Source organism: Perissodus microlepis, chromosome 3 (genome assembly GCF_051167445.1).
Source record: "Perissodus microlepis isolate ML-2025 ecotype Zambia chromosome 3, ASM5116744v1, whole genome shotgun sequence".
NCBI classification, from domain to species: Eukaryota; Metazoa; Chordata; class Actinopteri; order Cichliformes; family Cichlidae; genus Perissodus; species Perissodus microlepis.
This window is the reverse complement of record NC_140463.1, coordinates 6,349,303-6,369,133: the sequence shown is the minus strand read 5'-3', so window position 1 is coordinate 6,369,133 and position 19,831 is coordinate 6,349,303.

Here is a 19,831-nt window from a genome sequence, read left to right as displayed (position 1 = left end):
TTTGGTGCTACCTTATACCCTTCAGACGTACTCAGACTAGAACCTCTGTCCGAGGAGCTTTTAGCCTTTATTTTATTGCTGCAGCCACCAGTGTCTTCCAGTCGGGTGATCCTCTGCTCTTCTTTCTTCAACCTCAGGGGTTAGACAACCCTTCAGTCGTTGCACAGATCAGGGGATTATTCTGCCCCGATTTCAAACAACGATCTGTGTATCCTCGGGTCACAACTGTGTCCCCCAGAAAAAGGAACAGGAACGTGTCCCCCTTTTGCCCAAGAGCCTCTCGAACCTCGTTGGTCTGGTGTTCCTGGATTTCCGCCAACCCCTTCATGGTTATTGCTGTGTTTATGGGATCCATCCTTTTGAGGTGACTAGCTGGAGCCCAAAATGCCATGACACTTGAACCCAGTTGGTGTCTCGGCAGTCACTGTGTCTGCCTCTGCTGCCAAGGATCCTCGTATATCTGTGACCTCGTCTGGTGTCTGTTCCTGTCTCTGTAAGAGACAGAAAACCAAAACACCTCTCTGCCTAGCCCTAATAATCTACTGTTGTTATCTACTGACCTTCTGGTGATTCAGAATTGGTTTAGAATATTCAGAATGTCCCAGCAACTTATTCTAATCATATCCTATATGTGTGTAAGCGTGTTTGCATTTAGCCCTCTGCACTCAAAGTCAATACCTGCAATATATCAGTCCGGACCATCACGCCGAACGAAGCTTATGACCTTCAAAAGACCGAGTGCCAACTCATTATAAGCACATTTGCAAGGTGTGTCTGAAAATGATTAAACCACTCATTTTAACAAAAGACATCAAAAACAAATGAGCCATTTCTAATTCTAACCTTTGCCCCCCGTTTTCACAAAAATCATGTGTTTCCTTCCGCCTACTGTCCCACGGTTTCCTCTCCAGTGTGGTACTCAGCTTCTCGTGAACACAGGCATTTTATCTTCTAAACGCTATTCAATTCATTTCAATGATTAACGCTTAAACATGGAAATAATGATTTATGCTTCTCACTGGTTCTCTAAAAAGTCCGGAGACCTCTTGGGTCACTATTAGCTTAAGCTGTACCGTACCTAAGTTATTAAAACACAAATGAAGTCATAAAAATGTTCATATAACCCTTGTTTGATGTTAAAACTCAACTTCCCCCCTTTTTTGACACATTCCAATGTGTCAAATCAACGGAGCTAGAAAATTAAAGGAAAGGTTAGTGACCTCATCTCTCAGAAAGTATCAGACTTTCACCTATCCAGTGTCGTTGCTCCAGTCCTGTCATCCTGTGTTAGGGAATGAAATCAATTTAATTGTCATGTTAGATCTGTTCAACTCCTGGCTCCGCCCAGAGCCTGCGTCCGCAGAATTGCCAAGAAACAAAACCTGTGTTAGTATGAACTTCACTTCAATATGAACTTGTTGACTACTTTTGACACAGCAAAGGAGCAATCTCTCCTTCTCGAGGACCGGCACTGACTCCCACTTATCTCCTGGAGCCAATTGTCCCTTATGGAGACAAAACATAGCAGCTACAAGGATTTCCAGATTTGTTAAGTTGATCTGTGTGTATTGCTCTGAATCAGGTATGTAATATTAAATGAATGTCGTTTAATCAACTGCCACTACTTAAAACTTAGCAAACGATATAACTGAATAAAAGATTACAAAGAATAGCATGATATCAGTGTTATGTAAGCGCGTGCGGCCTTCAATGCCCAAAGTCACTCCAGTCCATAGATCAGTCAAACATCGTGTTGACTGTAGCTTTTAACCCTTATTAACTTGAGCACAACTCTATAATGAGCAACAAACTGCAATATGTATAAAGATGATCATGGTTACACCTGCAATGAAAGATCATATGATTATTCTGGCACCTGTAAATAGAAGATTAACCTGAAGTTATAACAATCACTGGAACACAAATGTTAATGTAATGTCAATAGCTTCAATAAATGATTAACGCAATGCTTGTTATACGATTCTGATGTAATAATAATGCTGATGCTAAAATAACAGTAAAACACCCCCTTTTATCCCGTTTATAAACTTCACAAATAAACGTTTATAAATGCCTCTTTTAAATTTTATTTCCCCCTGTTTTTCCCTCACTGACCACAGCAGGGGAAACTTTGTTTTGATTCAGCCATGAAAGCAGCTCACCTGATTCATCACTGAGCCCCACCGTCACTGGCGCCTGACAGGGTGGTGCTGCATATTCTTCCTTTAATGTCACTATTTTCAATCTGTTAATTAGAGTGCTTAAACATGAAGTAGACTGCGTCCACAACAAGTCAATACAGCTGTAAATGTGGCCAATTAACAATCTATTACCATTCAATAACAAAAAATAGCTTTTATTTTATGCATGCTTTTAGTCAACCACTCACCCAGAGGATCTCCAATCCCAGGAAATTCCTTCTCCTCATTTAATGAGTCTGTCCTCCTTCCATGCCCTGGTAACTGGTCCATCCAGAGCCACATCATCTTGAAATATACATACAACAAGCCAAACCACACCTTGGTCACACCAACCCTTTTCCGCCCTGAAGATGTCCAACGCCATCTTAGTCTGGATCAGAGTTTTAATAGTTTTGCAATTTTCATTAGTTTTTATTTTTATTTAGTTTCGACTTCAGATTTTCAATTTTATGTCAGTTGTAATTAGTTTTTACCAATTGTTTGCTAGTTTAGTTTAGTTTCTATTTTTTGAAAATCCTTAGTTTCAGTTTAGTTTTGATTAGTTTCAGTTATAGTTTTAGTTGTGTTTGCAAAAATTAAGTGGGTATTGAGACTATTAACTCTTGCAGCACCGGGTGTTCGTAATTTTGGTTCAAGTGAATTGATAAACTTTTTGAAGGCAATTGACTCACACAGTTATGTAGATATCCCTGTCCTGTTGTCTCGGGATGCATCACGCTGCCTTGCCTGGGGTTAGCTTCTGTTTTCTGGGGATGAGGGTTGAGTGTGCTCCCCCTTACCTTCTCAAGGTAAGCTAGGTTAGCCTTCTTGTGTGAGCTTTTCAAGTGCACTTTAAGGTTTGTGGGATTTTTCCCCTTAGAAGTGTCCCTCATAATTTGTCTCTTTCCACTACAAGACACTTGCTTTATCCAAAACACAGTCATATTCAAAGTAATCCCAAATTGGACTCTGGCGCTTTCTCCCGACTTTTCCTGACATGATTCTGCACGTGGACGGAGCAGCAACACAGACGACTCGACTAACGTACTGCCACCTGCTGGCATAATGAGACACAGCAAGAAAAAATCTGGAAACTAAACTTCATTTTCACCCTTGACTATTGTAGGACACGCACACCTCAATGAAAACTAAACACATTTTTGCTATAAATTCAGTTAATTTTACTTAGTTTTGTGAACACTCATTACAGTTTTAGTTAGTTTTCCTTTTTTTGTTTTTATTTTTATTTCCGTTAACGAAAATGTTTTTTCACCATCTTATCGATTCCAATGCTCCATCCTTATGTGGTTTGGCACATTATATTTATCTAGAACTCCACTCTGTCTCTTAATTTTTGAAGAATTTTTCATGTTTGGGGTCAAATTTTGAGAATTTGACCATAAGTGAAAGTTATGGTGTTATCACCCCCTTCGGGGCTTACCTTTCCCACTTCTATTGATATTCCTCCCTATTCCTTGCAAGTACCCCCTTTTGGTGGCGAGAAACTGTTGGTGTGGTCAAGTGGGTGCTGTAAAAACAAAAGCTCAGGACAGAACAGTCATCAGTCATGTACTCACACACAAAATTAGCATATACTGAGTTTCATATTGATCCTCTGAGTGTAATGGTACATTTTAATTTGAATTTATCAAAGCTAAACACAATAATTTTTCTTTATTTTGCTCTTGTTCTCGTGCAGCACCACCTCTCAGCACATGCCCCTGTCGGTTATATCTCTACTTTTCTAAATTATTGACTATTTCAATGAAAGGACCTAAATGACGGGGACCAGTGTTTATTGTTACATATCTCCATTTTGAATGTGACAAGCCTACCATTTCCCTGATATCCATAGATATTAATAGAGTTTTTTGGGCTTTTTTTTTTTTCCTCTATAACAGTTAATTGACTCTTTACAGTGGCCCGCTATGGTTAATAATAACATGTTCAGTCATGAGTGAAATCAAAGCTTTTCTTCACTTTAGCATTTAACATTCCCAACAATATAATGTGATACATTAATCGAAACACAGCTACTAAAACATAATTTTCTTAATGCAAACATCAGTAACTCAAAATTAGCAACTAAAGGGTTCAGTCTGCAGTTCACACTCATGTGAAGCTACAGCCTCCCCCTTTAGTCTCTGTCATCCTTCTGTTCCTGCAAAAACAAAACAAAGCCAGATAAAACATCCACCCTTCTTTTACAGGCTGGGTGAATTGTTTGTGGACATTTACTAATCCTAAAGTCGGCACCGTTTTTGTCTCAGTATCAAGTCCATTAAAACTTTTAGTCGTCAGTCCATCACAGTCCAGTTACATGCATACATCCACACACATTCATACCAGAAGTTGCTGATAATGGAGTCTCACGCGCAAGCTATTCGAGCCTCCCTCACCAGCAAGATGACGTCATCATTTTAAAGGAAAACAGTTCCTTGTTTTTTGACTGGATTGACTCGCTGCAATCCTTTTAGGCTCAGGACTTCTCATGTGATCAATGTCCCATATAAGTGAATTTCTCCCAAGCCCATTACAATCATGGAGAAAAATACTTTGCGACTGTTTCCAGTAAGAATATTTTATAGCGCTTTAAAGTTCAATCTCTCAGGCCTGGATTAAAGAGCTGATTTGTTAAATCAGGAACTCACAAAATACCAAAATATCACCACCGGTGGATCACACCTCTCAGATGTTCTTATTTCAGTGCACTGTAACAAAAGCAAAAACAAACGTAACCAATAAAATACTAATAAAGTAACAAATACTGGGGCCCATTGCAAACATGTCCAAGCATAAAACCATCTTTCTCTCTCTTAGAGAAAGAAAACAATCCAAACCTCACTGATGAAATCAACCTAGTGTTAAGCAAAACCCAAAAATCAACCAAAACTTCACCAGAAAGTTTTTCTCCCTCCTGGAACAATTATTGTGTAGGAATACAGGGACCGTAACTCCTTTTTGCACTGACAAAAAACATGTTGGATTTACTTGATTCAATAGTGGACACTGGTTGCACACAAATGTTTTGCTTTGGCAGAAACTTAAACAACTGAGTTAAATCAACACAACCTTTTCATATTCAGTAAACCTGTGCATTTTGTGTTCATAAAACACGATTGAACCATGTTCAGATGGAGTAAGTTGAGCTCCTGGAATATTTTAATCCTTCACAATTCTGTCAGTTTATTTCAACACTATTCAGTAACTTTTATCCAACTACTACTTGGTCACTTAAATACTACATGTTGTCTTCATATCGCATACGGTTCAACAAAGTCTAGATCCTGGTTACCATAAAAACTGAATGGGTCTACAACAACTACCATCCTCCTATCTTTATCCTGGTTGCAGCAGGGCCGGGAAATAACCCTGAAGTAATAGGTTGCCAGGCAGGGTACACCCCGGACAGCTGACCAGTCTATCAGATAGAAACAAACAGCCATTCACACTCACAGTCATGGATAATTTAGAATCATCAATTAACCTAGCTCTAATAGCTGCATGACTTTTCACTGTGGCAGGAAACCAGAACACCCAGAGAGAAACCACTGCAAACTAGCCAGACTGTGGACCTGCACCCAGGACCTTCTTACTGTGGAGCAACAGCACTAACCAGCATGCCAACAATGTAGGAAATACAGGAAAGCTATGATTTCCTGTATTTGATGCAGAATTCTTTTGTTCTTGCCCTTGACAGGTTAATCCACAATAAATAGCAACAGCATGCATGTGGTGTGTGTGTCGCTGTCTGCCTCTTATAACTCCAGTGATTTTCCTGCAGTTTGAAATCTTATGCGGTGTTGTGAATTCCGTGAGTTGAGCAACTAACCACTCTTATTAGATTGTATCGTGTCATCTCAATGAGAACAAATTGAGTTGTTGAATTTCGTACAGATCTTTAAAGCCTGAGGCAATTGTGTTAAACACACGCAAGATGCTTATGTAAATCCAAGGGCTGGCCCCCTCTTTTTCTTTTTTTCCTTTTTTTTTTCCAGTGTGTTCCTCCTTCAACTAAATCTCAATCACAAAAAACGTGGCGCTCCGAAATAAAACTCACAACGTTAATTCATCATTTTCACTCTGTACCACTGCTCCTTATCAGGCTGTGTGAAGCACAGTAAACAATTCAGTCGAGGCCTTGAGCCATAAACAGACATCACGCACAGACATTGTTTTCATAACCAAACTGCTTTAGACCCTGTCCCCCAAATCTACACAAACGCCCTCTGGGTGACATGAAATGCATTTAACCAATAAACAATCAATGGCTTCTTGTTGTTGTAACAGATTCTGTATTTGGATGTTTGTGTGCAGCATTTTGCGTGTCAGCATAAGCATTTGTTAGTAAAGCATTCTTCATTGCATCAGCGTGTGTGTGCATCACTCTTCATTGCACAAGCGTGTGCATGTGTGTGTGTGTGGATCACTTCTCAGTGAATTGAATCAGCATTTCGATTTGTGTGCGCGTGTGTGTGTGTGTGTGTCAGTTCTCAGTGAATCAACTAGTGCATATGTGTTCATATGTGTGTTTCTCTTCATTCTGAGTCAGTGCTTGCAGATGTGTGTGTTTGTGTGTGTTTGTGTTCATCACTTTCCTGTTCTGGTGTTCTGGGTAAACCACGGCCTGAGGCGTGCCCTGGGGTCCTGCCCTCCTCCATTTCAGTCTGTTTGCATCCATTGGTGCTGCTGCTCAAAGTTCTGTCCATACTGGTTCTGGCCCCAATTGAGGCAGTCCTTTTCTCCAGTGTCCTGCATCTTCTCCTTGTCCAGCTCCTCCTTAACTTGACCCTTTTGCTTCTGTAGCTCCTTCAGGGCTTGCTCCTGCTGTTGGAGCTTCTTTTCCCGTCTGGTGACCTCCTGCTCCAGCAAGCTCCGGCCTGATTTCAAGTCCTGTGTCTGGGACTCCCAGCCTGACTGATGGGTTCGATTATCAGCCAGCTCCTCCTGAGCCATGCTCAGTTTCTGCTCTGATGCCTTGAGCTCTTACTGAGGGCAGAAACCTCAGAGTCTTTTCCGTACACGTCAGATTGAAGTCCATTGATGTTTTCCTTGCTTTGCTTCCACGGCCTTCTGCAGCTCTGCTGTTCGGCTCTTCTCAGAGGTCAGCTCCTGGCCGAGCCCCGACACCTGTGCCTTCAGCTTATTTTCTTCTTGTGCTTTTGTCCATTCTGAGGTGCCTCCTGACCTCAGTTACTCCTCCTGTCTCTGGCACGCCCTTTTTGCTGCCCGATCATCCGTGTTGGTCCGTCACTGTCCTGCACAGTTTTAATGCAGAGTTGTTAAGGTCAGCCTTCTTTTGCTCGTCCTCACTTTTCATCCGGGCTTAATGGGCGTCTCGTCACAGCTCTGTCAGCTGAAGCTGTCTGGAAATCTCCCCCGTGTAGTGAAACGGGCCTTGGATTTAACGCTCTCCGTCTCCGCTGCATGAGATCGCTTTCCTGCAGCACTGTTGACATTTTCAGGTTGTTGTTGTGGGTCCAGCTGCTGCAGCACTTGGTCAGGGTCACATCAAAGATGGTAGAGGAGAGAGCAAAGATGGTAGAGGGGAGAGCAAAGATGGTAGAGGGGAGAGCAGGAGTCCAGGTCAGCCTCGGCAAAGCAGCCTGTAATCAAGCATAAAGAGAAAAAACAAAACAAAACAAAAACAGACGAACAGGAAAATGATGTTGTGTTGGCTGTGTTATTCAGAGAGGGGAGAAACACCGGGCCAGGCCCTGTGTCAGCCTTCTCTCCCCCTTTTTTTGTTTTTTCTCACCATATAATCAACTCATAACCCACCAAGCTGACAGGACAACACAGGTACATGTTAAAATTCTTAAGATCATGTTTAAAAGCCCAAAAAAGGAATTTCTTTCATTCAGTAATCACTTGTATTAATCAATCAGCAGAAAACATGTCACAATTTGAATCTTCTAACCACTAAATTTGTCGTGTCATCACTGGTTGGTCAGACCAGTGTCTTTTTTTTTGAAGTTAAGTTGTTGTCCTGCAACCCAGAGAGTTTATTTGTTAGTTGTGGATAAACTTTATCATTCAACAACAGGTGTATGTTAAGTTTCGCTGCTTTAGCCTTGCTGGAAAATCTTCACGTGTTCATGAATGTAAGCTGTTTCTTCATTGCGTGTGTGTGCGTTTGCAGGTGGGTTAATTTAACTTTTTTTGTCAAACGAGGAATTTCTCTAACACGTGCCTTTCTCATATATTTCTTTGGTTGTGTGTGTGTTTTTATTTTGTTTCCCAAATTTTGATTTCCCACCTTAAATAACAGCATTTCATGTCTTCAGCCAGGAGTTAGAGCTTGCTTGTGAGATTCAGGGACACATGGTGCCAACAACAATTCAGTCAAAAACTTGCCTGAAAATTTCCAGTGATGGTAACCGATAACTGGAGGAGAAGATGTCCTTTAAGCTTCTTTTCCGTGTGGGGACAAAGCTGGGGTCAAGCTGTAAACTTTTGAGCCAAAGCTTGGCCTGTCTGTCGTCCCAATTCTGTTTATGCTTTTGCCGCTGTACTCAGGTTTCCAGGTTGAGAGAAATCCACCTGTATTCACACTAAAACATTCACTTACTATTTCTTTTCTGAAAACATTCACTTACTATTTCTTTTCTGAAAACATTCACTTACTATTTCTTTTCTGAAAACATCCATTCGCTTCATCTGCCTAGATTTTACTCTCTCTCTCTCTTGGTGCATACTTCACACAGTCAGGCCGTTGCCTTCTATGGGCATGCAAAGTTCCTGTCACACACACACAGCTGAAATTCGTGCTTGATCACACCCTATATTATGATCAAACCAACAGTAAATCAGATGTAACCGCTTATATTATTGAACTGAAACAAGGACCACTTAAAAAATCTTATAAATCCTGCTTCACACCACAAAACTGAAACAAATCACAGCTGTATTTATCACTCAATCTCACTCTGCCGACTGAAGTGTCGGTCTAAATCATGCACGATTTGTCTCTTCTATATCAAAACCCAGCCAAACATCAAACATTCACCCTAGTCATTCAAAACCTTATTTGTAATATTATAATCAGCAAAATCAGCGTTTCAATTACAGGCATGTGTCATTGTTTGCAAATCATAATTATAAAACTCAATAACACGCTAAACAGGAAGCAAAAGTCCTCTGTGTGCTTCACAGCAGCCACCTCATTTGCATGTTCACACACCGTCTAAAAATAGCTCGCAGCGCTGCAGCGCGCTGTCGTCACACACAGTCTCACACACAGCTCTATTATTTTATATTACAAAGACGTCTTATATTTACAATCACTCTCAGGCCTGACAGATTTAGCGCCTACACAATTTTGACAAATTTAAGTTAACGGGTCCAACCGAAGAAAGTCCAACTTTTTTGTGATCAATTAACCAGTATCTGTCCAACAGTCTCTGGCCTCATCTCTAAAGTCCCTAACTCAATTTAAAAGTGTCCAATACCCAAGGTCCAACCTTTTCTGCCCAAAAAAGCACAGATACCGTTCCAAACGGTAAGGAGCCTCTAACTCCTAGCTTATTCCAGGATGCCCTGTACCCCACAGTTAAGCCAAACTGAACTAACCCTGTCGCGCGTCCACGGCCAGGAGGGAGCGTAACCTCCGGGCTATGCGCTTCTTAGCAGTCCAACTGCCGTTCTCGAAAAATTTATAATACTTTGAAACAACAGTCAACACCCCAGAACAAGTGTATGACTGACGCAGGTCCAACCTGTCTGACCAATGGGGACTCTAACCCACAAAATGACCAATTCCCTATCAAACTAAATTCACTCAGCAGTCCAACTGCTTTAAATGCACTTTCAACGTTTCATTATCATTACTTCAGCTTCAGTTCTCATGAGATTTTTCATCAAAATCAAAACAGACATCTACCAGTAATTTCAGTGAGTAGACTTTTAATTTAATCATGTCCAATTTGGCACACTTTGGAAATAGATTCAACAGGTAGTGCCTTACCTTTGTATAAGCCGGCTTATGCCCACTCACGTCAGACCACTGGCTTCTGCCTGTCCGTTCGACAACCTCGGACCGTCCAAACCTCCAACTTCCACCCCAATACCACAGGACGAGCCCCCAAACTGTTACGGATTCAAATATTGGGGATGGATACAAGAGGAAAAACCACAATAACAACACTGGTCTGGCCGGGTTGAGTCAAACGATGATTTTAATGATCACACGCGTGGGAGATGGACACCGTACGCAGACAGCATCAGATCTCAAAATGGTGGAGCATTGATCAAACTCTTATAGCCTCTAGTGGCCCCCACCTAATCATAAAAGCCTAAACATTCACATTCTTTCTCTCACACAGTGCCTAAGCTACAACCTTGGCTCCCTGTTTATCTGCTCCTGCTGAGATGGGGCAGAAAACTCCAGTATGTTCTGTTCTCTTCTAATCAGACAAATAAGGCGATGACTTTCTGCAAACAGTATTTCTTATAACTCAGCAGTATAATGCATCATATAACAATATCATTCATTCACAATAAATCAGCAGTCTAATGTAATGCAAATCAGTTTAACAAATGCAATAGTTATCACCTTCTTCTAATTCAGGAGAATAATGCAAACTAAAACTACATAATAATTCACAATCTTTAATTAAGGGTCTAACATGGCATAAAATAATATTATAATCTCACAAAACCCTGACGAGAAGCCTGGGTTTGGGAGAGCTCGCGACAAGACATTATAGACATCTTTTCGGAACCATGATAACAGGGTTCTTGCTGATTGGCGCTGGCTTGGCCCTGGCTTATTGAAGAATAAAGAAAGCGGAAATGGCTGTTCAAATCCCCACAAGGCTGCCCGCTATGTTGATTGGAATGATTGAGCGAGCCGTGGCTTCTCAGAAAGAGCTCATCAGATGCAGCACAGATGACATCTTGGAGAAGCTTGCGGCTGCTGTGAGTACTGAGACTCTGACAATCCGACAACATCTGACAACATCTTGGACAGGCTCACAGCTGTCGTAAACACTCATGCTCTATGAGCAAACTGGATAACATCTCGGTATGGATGGATAACATTGTGGAGAGGCTCACAGCTCTCCAACGGGAATGGTGAGAGAGCAGTGACGGACATTGGACTGTAAAATTGACATGCAGTGGTTCGCACTAAAGAAAGAACACCACCATTATTTTATGCGGCTACCAGCTGCGGTCTCAAGGCTGGAACTGAACATAACAAATAATCTCTCTCTTGATAACAAACTGTGTTTACACTCTCCGTTCCAAACGCCTTCGTATGCTTATCTCCAAGGCCGAGTTGGACAGCGGGTCTGGGCCCAGCGCTGGCAGGACCTACACTGGCTCTCTCTTACCCTTACCCACCCCTGTTGCTTGTCTTGTGTTTCTATGGTGTATTGAAAGTCATGTGCTTTTGTGCTGGGATGTTTTTTCTGTTCTAAACTGTTCTCCCATTAGGAGCTCAGTCTGAGTGGAGCTTTTTTTTCTCCTCCTCTTGCCTCATGTTATATATTTTCATTGTTTTTTCCTATCAGCCTACCTCTCTGACATGTCTTCTCAATGTAATGTTTGTGTAAAGTTTGGTCAGAAGGTTCCTTTGTAAGTGTGCATGCGCCATTAGCATGCTGCCTGCTGTAACCCATTTTTTCCTTCGGGATTAATAAAGTATTCTAATTCTGATAAGAATCTGAGATGTTGCTTCAGACGTCAACTACACATGCACTTCTTGTTGTAGAAACAATTAAAAAATATTCAACTTAAGGTAAGTCAACCACTTCACTACAAATTAGTTTGGTTTGGTGGCATCCTAGTGTTCATGCAATGCGATACTTTTTAAGGTGCAATACTATGTTTTTCTGCCCAGCCGCTCGCAGGCGGGCACCGGCCTCTGGTGGAGGTGAGGCCGCTCTGCTCAGCCCGCTAACCTCGGGCTATGGTGGTGCGGACTCCCCTAGCACGGGCACCTCCGACTTATCCCGCGGCTTCTCCACCCCTCCCAGCTGGAGCAGCTCCCCGCACTGCGCCTCCACTGCTGCCTGCTCCTGCTGCGTGGCTGCCAGCTCGGCCACCATTCTCGAAAGCTCCTCCCTCTGCTGGCCCACTCCTGGATCTGCCGTGCCTCCCGTCCTGGGTTTCGGCACCACTGTAAACGACCACGGCAGACCTGGTGACATCAACATGCTTTGCAATCCTTTTATTGACACACGGTTGCTGTTTACAAGCCACACAGAGCTGCAGCTCTCCCGCTGCCAGCTCAACATAACGACCACAACAACAACGCCAACCACAAGACCCAGTACAATATTTAATTCGGCGGGTCGTGATTGCGGATGCCGTGCAGGTGCGTCCGCCTCCTCTGCACGGCACCGCAGGCCACGCCCACCACAGACACCCCGGATTTACACCAGCGGTCCCCAACCTTTTTCGCGCCACGGACCGGTTCATGCCCGACAATACTTTCACGGACCGGCCTCTAAGGTGTCGTGGATAAATACAACAAAAGAAAACTAGTACCGAAAAAAAGAAGATTTATTCATAACACACGTGAAATCACCAAGGAAAACCGAGTTAACGATAAAAACGATAACAAAATAACGCTAAAAAACGATAAAAATCCTGAAAACCATACATTTCACACCTGAGCCTCAACTCTCGCGGCCCGGTACCAAACAACTCACGGACCGGTACTGGTCCAAGGCCCAGGGGTGGAGTGTTAAGATATTCATTGTGTGTACTCATGTTGTACAGTGTTTAACTGCATTATGGTTACTGTGGTTTAACAGAGACAGTATTTTAGTTGTCACCACAAGGAGGCACTGTTTCATTGTAAGAGCACGGATGCTGCGTCATCACGCCCCTAAGAAGAAAAAAGTATACCACAACGAAAATGGCACCCATGAGGAAAGTTTTGCCGCGTGTTGATGTGGAATAAAGTTCCCAAAATATTAAGGACATTTTTGCCTCCGTCGTCATTTTCCTTCGAGTTGATCGCTGTCGATGCTGCAATACTGAACATGGAGGACTGCTGATTTACACTATAATAACCTGCCTGGAACATCAGCATCTGTCCTCTGGGAAGCAGGGAAAGCTGTGATGAGGTAAAATAATTTCATTTTATTTTACAAAGAAAAAAGAAAACAAAAATATTCAAGCATTGGAAAAAAAAAACATAAAATCCTTTAAAGAAGCCTATGTGTCCCACCAGGAACAGGAAATACTGAACAAAATACATAAAACAAAACTAAAATTAAATGAAATCACTAATTTGAGAAAAACACAATTCTTTGCACAAAGACTTTGCTTGCAAAATTTTGAACATGGTAACAAATCTCGTCAATTTCTAGCTAACCAGTTAAAAATAAATACTAAAAAACAACTATAAGCAGGGTTTCACATAAGTGGTCCGCAGGTGCGCATGCGCTGTCAAAATAAAAAATGTGCAACGCGCGTTGTGTACATAAGATTTTCTGGAGGAGGACAGACATTTGTTTAGAACTCTTAAAGATGTCGAAGAACCAAGCTCCTTTAAGCAATTACTTTGGTGTTCCTCCACCTCCAAAGAAATGTCAGAAGGAGTCCGAACCGCAAAAGAAGCGCCTATTCTCAGAAAATACGCCAAAGTAACTGCTGGTAATCTGGTGTGCGTTTTTTGTTTTGACAGTGCATGCGCACCTGCGTACCACTTATGTGCACCCCTGACTAAAAGTTCTGTTAAAGATTTATCTGGGAACACAGTGTGTGTGTGACCCTGAAAGAATGAACAACACTGTTAGGGATTTTTACAACTTCATATTCAATACAAAGTAAACAGACATTGAGCAATAACACTGGATTCACCGCTGATATCAGGTGAACTCCAGCAGGAATTAGACAACCTATAGTGATTGAGGGCTTAAGATGCAAGAATGTGGAACATAAAATCAGTCTTCAGGCAGATGATGTGTTACTTTTTCTCCCAAACTCCCAAACCTCTCTCTGGGGTAATTACATTAATAAACTCTAATTCATTGTTTTTTTTTCCAGATCATTCGATGAACTGCAGTGATGGGTCGATCACGACCGAAATTGCTCTTAGAGCCGGATCTTTGAAGTGAACGACAGGAGCCGGTTCCTTAATTGGAGCCATGTTTGTTTGTTCTTTCTCTTACTCTCTCACGCTGAGCCTTGTGTTTGCACTGAGCAGAGGGGGGAGGGGCAGTAGTTACACAGCAGCAGTAGCTGAGGAACAGACCAGGAGAGAAAGAGAGACAGGGGCAACAACAACAGACAACATCGACACATTAGAAAGGTATAGCAAAGAAAACAAGTGACACCAAGAAAAGATGCAAAATCTGGCACCATTTCAATTTTATTGACAAAACAAATGGCAGAGTGTAGAGTCTGCAAGAAAAGGAGCTGACATAGAGTAACTCCACAAACAACCTGCACTGACACCTGAGAACAGTCCACCCATCAGTGCACTGGGAAGATAAAACACAGTCAGTTATGTGTGATATGACAGAGAATGTGCATCACTGCGAGAGGGTTAAAAGAGCTACAGCAGTCTGTCTAACAACTGACAGCTGGACATCCCAAACCACCACATCCTTCTTGTCAGTTATGTGTCACTTTATTGAAAATTATAAAACAGAGTTCTGTCTTCTAGATTGTTTTGAGATCAGCAACAGACACACTTCTGAGAACTTAGCAGAACAGCTCAAAGTGGCAAAAGAGTGGGATGTGGAAAACAAAGTGGTTTTGCTGGTGGTTATAATATACTGCTGAATTTTGAAAAAACAAACATAAATAACTTTGAGACTTGTTATTTACCCTTTTTCAGTCATGTCACGGCCTCCAAATTGTTGTGCAAGGGTCTGCAGACAGTGAAGCTGAGCGTCAAACCAGAGTATCTACAGGAAAAGTGAAGTAGTTGGTGGATGCTCTCTGTGCACCATGGACAGAAAGTTCCACAGAATGGAATATAACGCTGTTCTCTCTGAAACCACCATTCTTGATCCAAGATTCAAGAAGCTGGTCTTTAATGACAACAGAGTGGTTGATGAAGCTCTTCAGAGAATAACTGCAGCAGCAAGATCCAGCAAACCAACTCCACTGCCAGGGGACCAAGAGGGAGAAGAGGGTAAACAGAAGGAGCAACAAGCATCTGCTCTTTGGAGGTTCTTTGAAGAACAAGCAAGTACAGACACTACCAGAAAGAATCCCTCAGCAAATGCAATACTGGAAGTGAGATCCTACATTGATGAGCCCCTTTGCCAGAGAAGTGCAGACCCACTGAGCTGGTGGGATACCAGGCTTCAATTTATCCAGGTTTTACCAAAGTGACGACACGGACACTGTGCATTGTGGCAACATCGATACCCTCTGAGAGAATCTTCTCCAAAACAGCATTTTATCTATTTATACTTGTATGTTTTGACAGTGCCCTTAGGACTATTGGGATGCTGATTGAAAGAATGTCAGTAAGTCGAATGCAGATTAAAGCCCAACTTAGGCATTCATTAAGTGGTTCCACAACTCACTGTTGCTGTATCACAGGACACTTTATTAAAGTGGATGAAACAGCAAAGCACAAAAAACAGCACTGCAATCAGTGAACTTGATTCTGAATGTAATGTGAGGTATTTTAAAAGCCAACTGTATAAAAAAAAGTGAAAATTAGAATGTTTTGATCATTGGATTGTAAAAGACAAGATGCCTCTAAAACCAACATCACACAATAAGAATGATTATACATGTGGTATGGGTTACCATACTGGGTCCTGCACTGGAATGGAAAATCCTTTTTATGTCCTTGGGTTGGCTGGTTGCACATTCTGCAAATGGGGAGGTTTTGCACCCATGACACTTCGGCTCCTACATCTGAGGGGTGAGCCCTCAGGTTACGCTTATACTGGGTTGCCCTTGTCCAGACTGAAGCCCTGCCTGCAGTGTCTAGATTGCTAATTGTGGGTGTTATGGCCACTGTGGAAGAGAGTGATGTAGGAGGGCCACAATCACCAGGGTTGGTCTGACTGCAGGATTTTTTTGGCAGTATGGAGGGTCCAACAGTCTCAGAGGTTGATGTACAAGCAGCCAGTGAAGACAAAGGTCTGGTGATTGTAGAGGTTGTGGGGCTTTTACCAAGTGGTGGTGGTGGGGGCGGTAGTGACACAGGTGGAAGAGGTGGCTGAGGCTAGGAGACTGGCATCAGCAAGTCTTTCCTTCCCCTCAAAACCTTGGTCCCTGCAGTGCTGGGTGTGGGCACATAATTCAACAGGGGGTAGTCTGAAGGACTGAGAACTGCTGGCTGGTGTGGTGCTGGAGGTAGGTGTGCAGATGAGATGGAGGTGATCTTGGTCAAAGTTGATGCATGTTTTGTTGCATGCAGATTAAGAATAGCTTCTTGCTGATGGTTGAAGTCCCGCATAGTCTTGATGTTCATTTTACAGAGAAATGCATATTCCACCAGAACCAATGTTCCCTCTAATTTTTCATGTGTCTGAGCAAACACACAAACTCCCTGAGCGATCCCTTGGACCACTGTGAGCGACATCAGACGTGTGCACTGTGGTCACGCCAGCATCTAATCCATCCAAGTTACATGGTTTATTAAGATAATCTAATTACAGCATTTACATTTATGTTAGACTACTTTTAATTAACTGCTTTAGCCCACTTACAATGAAAATGTAAAAGAAAAATGTAGTCATTGACCTGTGTAGTGTGTTAACACTATTGGAAGTAAAAATAACTTGAACTCCAATTTTGAAAACACTTTTTTTTTTTATAAAGCTCTGACTTGTATTATGAGTATGAGTCTGTGGTCTGGGAGAGAGTCCTGTAACTCTCTGTCTGCAAAATATAGTATATAATGACCAATGTTGGGCAATTAATTATATAGTTATTTCTTCAAAAAAGTAACTCAGTTTGGCAAACAACAAAGTTTTTTGCAGCTATTTTTTTTTTTAATGCAGCCAAGGCGTTTTAAGATAAACATTTCAAACTATTTACAGAACAATCAGGTGTTCTGCATCAAATTATTTGTGCCACTCCAAAAAATCATTTCTGTCCACTATGAGATAAAGGAGAACAACAGCCTGATACCTGCAGGCCTGTCAACAGCAGATGTATCACTGCTGTAACACCTGTAACATTCAGCAGTCGCCTCATTGTTCTGACACACACAACAAAACTATTGACACACTAACTACACAAGATTTGTGCTAAACGTCGCAAATCTCTCACATCTCAAAACACCGCCGTAACTCCTAAAACTTCCCCCCGTTTCTTAACAACTTGCCATATCATTTTTTGATTGGTCGACATGGTACTTTTTTCGACCAATAGGAAAGGGTGGGGGTGTTTTTGTTTTTTGCTCACAGGCGGAGAGTGCTTTCGAGCCTTTCTTCTTGTAAAACGTTTCGTCCCGCAGGAAATATAAACAACGACAGTATTCAGGAAGAAAACCAAACATTGCAGATATTTTTATCATAACTCTGGTTTTACGTGGCCTATCAACACAATTTAAAAACTGGTATAAAGTCCACACTTTTTCCGTCAATTGTTCCGTCTGTCCTGCTCACATCTCCAATGTTTGTACACGTTGTCATTATCGTGGCTTCACTCCACATCAGCCACGCCGCTTTGCTAAAACACCGGTGTCGGCACATAAGTACGCTGTCATAGCCTATCGACGACGTTGATTAGCTGCGTATATACGAATGTGAATCGCATTATTGGCTGGACTATGGAATAAGGTTGCATCGTTCTAATCCCATACGGGAAGCAGCCAGTCACTTACTGACTAACACTGCAAAACAGAATTGTTGAAGTTTTAATTTTAATTTCAATTCAAGTTAGATTTTTTCTTTGTGCGCAACGCAGATTTTCTGTGCGCAGAGACCATGCCAGCAGTGCGCAATTGCGCACGTGCGCAGCTTAGAGGGAACATTGACCAGAACCCAGTGCTGGATTCGCTCACAGGCCTTTAAATTGAATTTCTCTGGACTGTTGTGAGTACCCCGAGGTGAGCGGAACCACAAAAGCTTAACCAGAGTGTTGAGTTTTCTTCTTTGGCCATGTTCTCTCAATAATGCACACACTTGATTTGTTGCTTACTAGTCCCATTTCTTTTATTGTCAGCAACACCGGAGGGAAAACCATACATTAATTTTAGCAGTTTGCGCTTCACAACATACGGAACAGGAAGTGAAGTCACCTATAATCACCAAAATAAAATCATTACCAAAATAAAATGACAATCAGAAAACGTCTTTTTCAATATAAGATAAATTCATATATTTACTCATGAGAACACAAATCTACCCCCCCGTTCTCATGCTGGTTAAACCATAGCATCTTATGCAATTCTAAAGAACAATTTTTGAAACTTTCTGATCACTCTCGTAACTGGTTTTGTTAGTACCGACCGACCACAGTATGTGAGGACTCAGGGCTGTGTGTCGGACAGGGTCGTCTGCAGTACGGGGGCCCCACAGGGAACGGTTCTGGCTCCGTTCCTCTTCACCATCTACACTGCAGACTTCTCCCACAACTCCACCCAGTGCTTCCTGCAGAAGTTCTCTGATGACTCTGCAATAGTCGGCCTCATCACTGATGGGGACGACAAGGAGTACAGAGGACTGACTCAGGACTTTGTGGACTGGTGCCAGCTGAACTACCTCCAGATCAATGCCAGTAAAACCAAGGAGCTGGTGGTAGACTTCCGCAGGCACAAACATCCTCCACTGCAACCACTGAACATCCAAGGTATGGACATTGAGGCTGTGGACAGCTACAGGTACCTTGGTGTTCATCTGAACAGCAAACTGGACTGGACTCATAACTCAGACGCCCTCTACAGGAAAGGGCAGAGCAGGCTGTACCTGCTGCGGAGACTCAGGTCGTTTGGAGTGGAGGGCCCACTCCTGAAGACCTTCTATGACTCTGTGGTGGCCTCAGCCATCTTCTATGGTGTGGTCTGCTGGGGCGCAGCATCTCTGCTGGGGACAGGAAGAGACTGAACAGGCTGATCCGAAGGGCCAGCTCTGTTCTAGGATGCCCTCTGGACCCAGTGGAGGTGGTGAGTGACAGGAGAATGGTGGCTAAGCTGTCATCCCTGATGGACAACATCTCCCACCCCATGCATGAGACTGTGACAGCACTGAGCAGCTCCTTCAGTGGCAGGCTGCGGCACCCATGGTGTGGGACGGAGAGATTTCGCAGGTCTTTCCTCCCCACTGCTGTCAGACTCCACAACAAAGACTTTAACTGATCAAACACACACATCCACACATGTGCAATAACACTAATGTGAAATAATCTTTTCTGGCATCGTTGTATTTTTACTCAGTTGTATACAGCATTTGTATTCTATTTTTATCTTATTGTATATTTTATTCTATTTTATTCTACTGTATATAGTATTTAATTTTATTCTATTCTGTACAGTTGTGTACTGTATTTATTCTTATTTTATTTTATTCCAATTTTTGCTTCATAACTTTTGCACTGTCCACTTCCTGCTGTGACAAAACAAATTTCCCACGTGTGGGACTAATAAAGGTTATCTTATCTTATCTTATCTTATCTTATCTTAGTATGTCTGCAGCCATTTCTTCTGATGGACAGTGTTCAATGCGGATTTTCCCATCATTTACCACTTCACGAAGTGATATTTCACATCAATATGC